The sequence below is a fragment of the Mastomys coucha genome, chromosome X (genome assembly GCF_008632895.1).
Source record: "Mastomys coucha isolate ucsf_1 chromosome X, UCSF_Mcou_1, whole genome shotgun sequence".
NCBI lineage: Eukaryota > Metazoa > Chordata > Mammalia > Rodentia > Muridae > Mastomys > Mastomys coucha.
Window position 1 is genome coordinate 116,401,887 of NC_045030.1, and position 6,500 is coordinate 116,408,386.

General features: G+C 39.3%; 1 pseudogene; it reads right to left on the bottom strand.

The window, feature by feature from the left end:
• Positions 1-666: 666 nt before the first annotated feature.
• Positions 667-1,502, bottom strand: LOC116094153 (annotated as a pseudogene).
• Between the last annotated feature and the right edge of the window lie 4,998 nt (positions 1,503-6,500).

Here is a 6,500-nt window from a genome sequence, read left to right on the forward strand (position 1 = left end):
TCTAAAATACTAAAAAGTTATAAAACTCAAAACAAATTTTATAGAACTGACTGTACAATGAAAGCAAAAAGGGGCAATGTACACATGGCCAAGGTTAATCTGCAACATCACAATGAATGGCAGGTGACAATGGGGCTAGGGTAGGCTTCATGAGGACCCTGTAGAACTGGCTCACCAATTCTAGAAAGTAAGAGACATGTGGGGACAGAAAAGATAACCATTTGTGGAAGAATCCTTCAAAGGTTTTAACCCTCTAAGTTGAGTACTCAGCGAGGGGAATGGGCAGGCCTAATAGCAGCAGCTTGGTCCTTTCCACAGGTGTGGCATAGCAACAGCAAGGGCTTGACCAAGTTGTCTGACTGGTTCTGGGTCATCTGTGGAAAACGGTGAACTGCCATAGGTTCCAGTCGGCTCTGCTACCAGACTATCAAGAAATGAAGGGGTGAACTTTCTAGCCAGAAAATTACAGGGTACCTCTATGGGTACAGTCCTGAATCAACACACCTCTACAAGCCAGAATCCTCCTGCAGAGGAAAGATCTCAACTGCTGGCTTCAAAGCCTACCCGATAAGGGATCCTTCCCTACAGATCCTCATTTGGCTAGAGAAAAGGACAAAATTGACTCTGGGGAACATAAGTTACAGAGGTACGAATCAATGTTCCTGCTTATTGGGAGGAGTTGGAGCTGGATCCGCTCCTGTGGCAGAGGCGGCCAGGAGAACAAGACCTTCTATGCACAGGGGACCTGCGTCTTGGGGATCTAGACCTTCTCTTCATCCTTGGGAGTGACCTACCCCACATGGGAGGTGGTGGAAGCATTCTCCTGGGAGGGCTGAATTGCTGAGGTGGTGGCCGAGGCCAGGGTGCCAACACAGCAGTAGCAGTGATCTCTTGGCCATCAATTTGTCCTCCATCCATGTGTTTCAGTGCCCTCTCTGCTTCACCTGGATTCTCAAATTCCACATATGCATAGCCTTTGGACAGATGAGGATGCATCCTTTCTACAAGCATGTCAATCATCTTAATTTTCCCATAAGTAGAAAATATTTCCATGATATGATCCTTGGTCATATTCCTGGTGAGCCTTCAAATGTGCACTTTGGTAGGTTTAGGTGAAGGGCTCCGTCTTTTCCGCTCTTTTAGATGGTTTGGATTTGGAGTGGGACCGCCACCTGTTGTCATTCTTGCACCGAGAAGGGCTTGGGGAGCCAGAAGAGCTGCTAGAGCTGAAGCTTCAGGATGTGCTGGAGCTTCCTGAGCTGTTGGATGCAGAGGATGAGCTAGAGCCACTGCTAGAGCCTGCACTGGTGCTAGAGCCCAAGCTGGAGGTTGAGCTAGACCTAAACCTGGTGCTGCTGCTTCCGCTTGAAGCACTGTCACTTCCGAGTCTTATCTCTGCCACGATCCTTCTCACTTGACTCTTTAGTGGCCCCTTTATCTTTAGATCAATCCTTGGACTTCTCATCAGATCGGTCCTTGCATTTGGTAGGAGAAGGAGCCATCTTCCCAAGGCCACCACCTCCTCCCGCTCTTCTCAGACCTCAACTTGTTATATTTATTCAGATAAAGGTTTCTCTATCAAGTTGATTTCTTAAAGAATCAACTTTTTGTTTCTCTGATTTTTTTGTATTATTGTCTTTATTTCTATTTATTGATTTTTGCTCCCATACTAATTTTTTCCATCAACTCCTTTTGGCTGAAACCACTTCTTTGTTGTTCTTGTTCTAGAAGTTTCCAGTGTTCTATTAAGTTGTTAGCACGAGATTTCTAAATTTTTGTAATAAAGTAGTTAAAGCTGTGAACTTTGCTATCAGCAAAGGTTTCATTTTGTCCCATAAGTTGAAATCTATCTTAAGTTCATGCTGATATGAAAGGATGCAGAGAATTAGTTCAACTTTCCTTTTCTTTTTTTTTTACTTTTGGATTGGATATTTTCTTTATTTACATTTCAAATGTTTTCCTCTTTCCAGGTCTCCCCTTTTGAAAATGCCTATGTCATCTTCCCTCCCTCTGCCTCTATGAGGGTGCTTTCCCACCCACCCACTCCCATCCTCCTGCCCTGGCATTCCCCTACACTGGGACATTGAACACCCTCAGGCCCAAGGGCCTCTCCTCCAACTGATGTCCAACAAGGCCGTCCTCTGCCACATATGTGGCCAGCACCATAGGTAACCTCATGTGTATTCTTTGGTTCGTGGTTTAGTCCTCCGGAGCTCTGGGAGATCTGGCCTATTGACACTGCTACTCCCTTCATGGGGGTATAGACCCCCTCAGCTCTTTAGACCCTTCTCCAACTTCAGCATTGAGGACTCTCTAGCTCAGTCCAATGGTTGGTTGAGAGCAACCACCTCTGTATTTGTCAGGATCTGGAAAAGGCTCTCAGGAGACAGCTATATCAAACATCCATCAGCAAGTACTTCCTGGCATCCACAATAATGTCTGGATTTGTTGACTGTATATGGGATGGATCTACAGGTGGGGCAATCACTGGATGTTCTTTCCTTCAGTCTACTTCCTTCATACTTCCTCTTGTGAGTATTTTGTTCACCCTTGAAAAGTGTACTGCAACATCTACATTTTGGCCTTCCTTCTTCTTAGGCTTCATACAGTCTGTGAATTGAATCTTGGGTATTCTGAACTTTTGGCCCATACCTAAACATAGTAAAAGCAGTATACAGCAAATCAGTAGCTAACATCAAATTTAATAGAGAGAAACTTGAAACAATCCCACTAAAATCAGGACTAGACAAGGCTACCCTCTCTCTTACTACTTATTCAATATAGTATTTGACATTCTAGCTAGAGCAATTAGACACCAAAAGGAAGTCAAAGGGATACAAATTGGAAAGAAAGAAGTCAAAATATCACTATTTGCAGATGATAAGACAGTATTCTAAACTGACCCCAAAAACTCCACCAGAGAACTCCTATAGCTGATAAACAACTTCAGTAAATTAGCCAGATATAAAATTAATTTAAAAAATCAGTAGCCTTCCTCTACTCAAAGGATAAACATGGTGAGAAAGAAATTAGGGAAACATCACCCTTTACACTAGAGATAAACAATATAAAGTATCTTGGTGTGACTCTAACCAAGCAAGTGAAAGACCTGTATGACAGAAACTTCAAGTCTCTTTAGAAAGAAATCAATGAAGATCTCAGAAGATGGAAAGATCTCCCATTATCATGGATTGGCAGGATTAATATAGTAAAAATAGCCTTATTACTGAAAGCAATCTACATATTCAATACAACCCCCATCAAAATTCCAAATCAATTTTTCATCGAACTAGAAGGAGCAATTTTCAAATTCATCTGGAATAACAAAAATCCCAGGATAGCAAAAATTATTCTCAACATTAAAAGAACTTCTGTGAAAAATTAGCATCCCTGAACTCAAACTGTACTAAAGAGCAATAATGATAAAAACTGCATGGTATTGGTATAGTGACAGGCAAGTAGATCAATGGAATAGAATAGAATACCCAGAAATGAACTCACACACCTATGGTCACTTGAACTTTGCCAAAGGAGTTAATACCATTCAGTGAAAAAAATGATAACATTTTCACAAATCGTGTTGGTTCAACTGGTGGTCAACATGTAGAAGAATGGAAATTGGTCGATTCTTATCTCCCTGTGCAATGTTCAATTTTCTTATGTCTTGTGAGACTTCCTTTGTGTAAAATTATGTGGTCAATATTGGAGAAAGTTCCATGAGTTTCTGTGAAGAACTTTTGTATTTGAGTGAGATATTATGTAAATAACTATTAGGTCCATTCGGTTTATAAGTATTTGTTTAGTTTCTCTCTGGATTATCTCGCCATTGGTCAGAGTAAGATATTGAAGTCTCCTACTATCTATGTATGAGAGTCAATATGTAATTTAAGCTGCTTGATCATTTGTTTAAAAATTTAGATCCCCTTCTCTTTGAATTTAAGAGTTGAAGTGTCTCCCCTAGCTGGACTGCCTTATCAGGCCTTGGTGGAAGATGATTTTACTAGCCCTGTTGAGGCTTTATGCCCTAGGAAATGTTAGTAACCAAGAGGTAATTCCCTTAATTAGAGAAGGGCTTTTGAGTGTGGGACTGGAAGACGAACATGAGGACACTGTGATCAGGATGTAAAGTGAATAAATTAATTAATAATAAAAAGGAATTAAAATGTCATCTTGTGAATATTTTATTTGATAAATATGTAGTATTTTTCCCCAGATCTTTTGATTTATTTTGGCTTGAATTCTAATTTGGTGTATATTATAATGACTATAACAGTTTACCTTGTTAGTCCTTTTACTTGGGATACCTTTTTATAAACTTTTCCCTGAGGTAATGTCTATTCTCAATGTTGAAGTATATCTCTTAGTTGCAACAAAAGGATGGGTCCTGTTTCCCATTTCATTCAGTTAGTGCATGTCTTTTTATTGGTGAGATGAGACCAATGATATGGAGAGATATCAATGACCAATAATAGTTGATTCCTGTTATAGTGTTGCTATTTCTGTTGTTTGTGATGGTAGTGTGTGTGTGTGTGTGTGTGTGTGTGTGTGTGTGTGTGTGTGTGGTGTTTATATTTGAATGAGAGAGAGGTGGGTAGGGAGAGGGGAAAGAGAGAGAGACAGAGAGAGACAGAGACAGAGACAGAGAGAGACAGAGAGATAGAGAAAGACACAGAGAGACACAGAGAGACACACAGAGAGAGAGCAGAGAGAGAGAGAGAAAGAGAGAGAGAGAGAGAGAGAGAGAGAGAGAGAGAGAGAGAGAGAGAGAGAGAGAGAGAGTCTTTTGCTTCTTTTGGATTTGCCACTGTAAGATTATTTTATATGTTTTCATTGGTATATATGATTTTTTCAGTTCTATGGTGATTGTGTATAGTAGTCTATAGTGACTTATTTTTGGTCTCTTCATGTCTTCAGGATATATTTCCAGGTCCTTTTGGGTTTTAGAGTCTACATTGAGTAGTTGGGTGCAATTATAATATAGCTGCTTTTATATACTATTTTCTATTCTTACTTTCCTGATGTTTGTAATATTGTTTCTTTGTAGGTTTAGTGTTTTGATTATTATATGTTGAGAGAATTTTCTTCTCTGGTCCAGTCTACTTGCTATTTTATATACTTTTTGTGTAGGCATTTGTCTTGGCATTTTCTTCTTTAGGTTGGGAACTTTTTCTTCTCTGATTTTGTTGAATATATTTTGTGGGCCTTGTAGCTGGTTTTCTCCTCTTTCCTATCTATTCCAACTGTTATGTTTGATGTTTTTTAGTGTTTCAGATTTTCTGGTTGCTTTGTGTCAAGAATTCTTTTGTATTCAATATTTTCTTTCACACACATATGTGTATATATATATATGTATATATATATATATATATATATGTATACACATTTCTTCTATCATTCCTTCAATGTCAGAAATTCTTCCATCTGTCTTATTCTCATGGTGATGCTTTCTTCTAAAATTCCTGTCTGAATTCCTTTTTTTTTTTTTTATTTTCAGAATCCCCTCATTCTGTATTTTCTTTATTGCTTCTATTTCCATTTTTTGGTCATGAATAGTATTCTTTATTTTTCTAAACTACTTTATTTTCTTGGTTTTCATTGAGATTAAACAACATTTTTCTGCATTTCTATAAGAGGTATATTCATTTCTCCTTTAAGGACTATAAAGTTAGTTTAAATGTCTTTTTGTGTGTGTATATATCAGATATGTTGGAATATCCATTGCCTGCTATGTTAGGATACCTTGGTTATAGTAGAGATATGTTGTATTGGCTGTTATTTACTATGTTCCCATGCTACCAACTAGACATCTGGGTTCCAACTCACTATAGGTCTTGTTGGTTATTTCCAGGGTTGTTTTTGTTGGGTGGGTATTTACTTCCTTCTTTTTTTTTGTTTTGCTTTGTTTTTGATTGTTTTTTGTTTTGTGTTTTGGTTTGGATATTGGGAGAGTGTGTGTTGCTTATCTCTCTTGCCTGGTGAGCTGGTGTGTACAAAGGAAATAGCTGATGCTGTAGGAGGTTAGATTCCAGTGACTGGTGGCAGGGTTGATTTTAAGAGGGTATTCTGTAGGATCTATAAGAGATGTGGCTATAGACAAAAGGAGGTTGTGGCTGGTAATCTGTTGCAATGCTAGGGATGGGACTGAGGGACTGGGAAGAGAGAAAGATGGAGGAGAGAATATGTGTAGGCAGCTTACCTAGTTTTCTAGTAGGTATGACCTATGGTTGAGTGGTAGGTACCCAATTGAAGTGCCTGCTTGGATACAGAAATGAGTAAGAGTATACAAGTTAGGAGGGGATCCTCTACAGGAGCCATTGAAGATATGGGGAGAATTTAACATCAGAGAATCTGATCATACTCACTTCTCAGTCCTCTCCAGTCCAGCCCCACAACCTGCTACCCCTCCATCAAGAAGAAGAAGAGGAAGAAGAGGAAGAGGAAGAAGAAGAAGAAGAAGAAGAAGAAGAAGAAGAAGAAGGAGAAGGAGAAGGAGAAGGAGA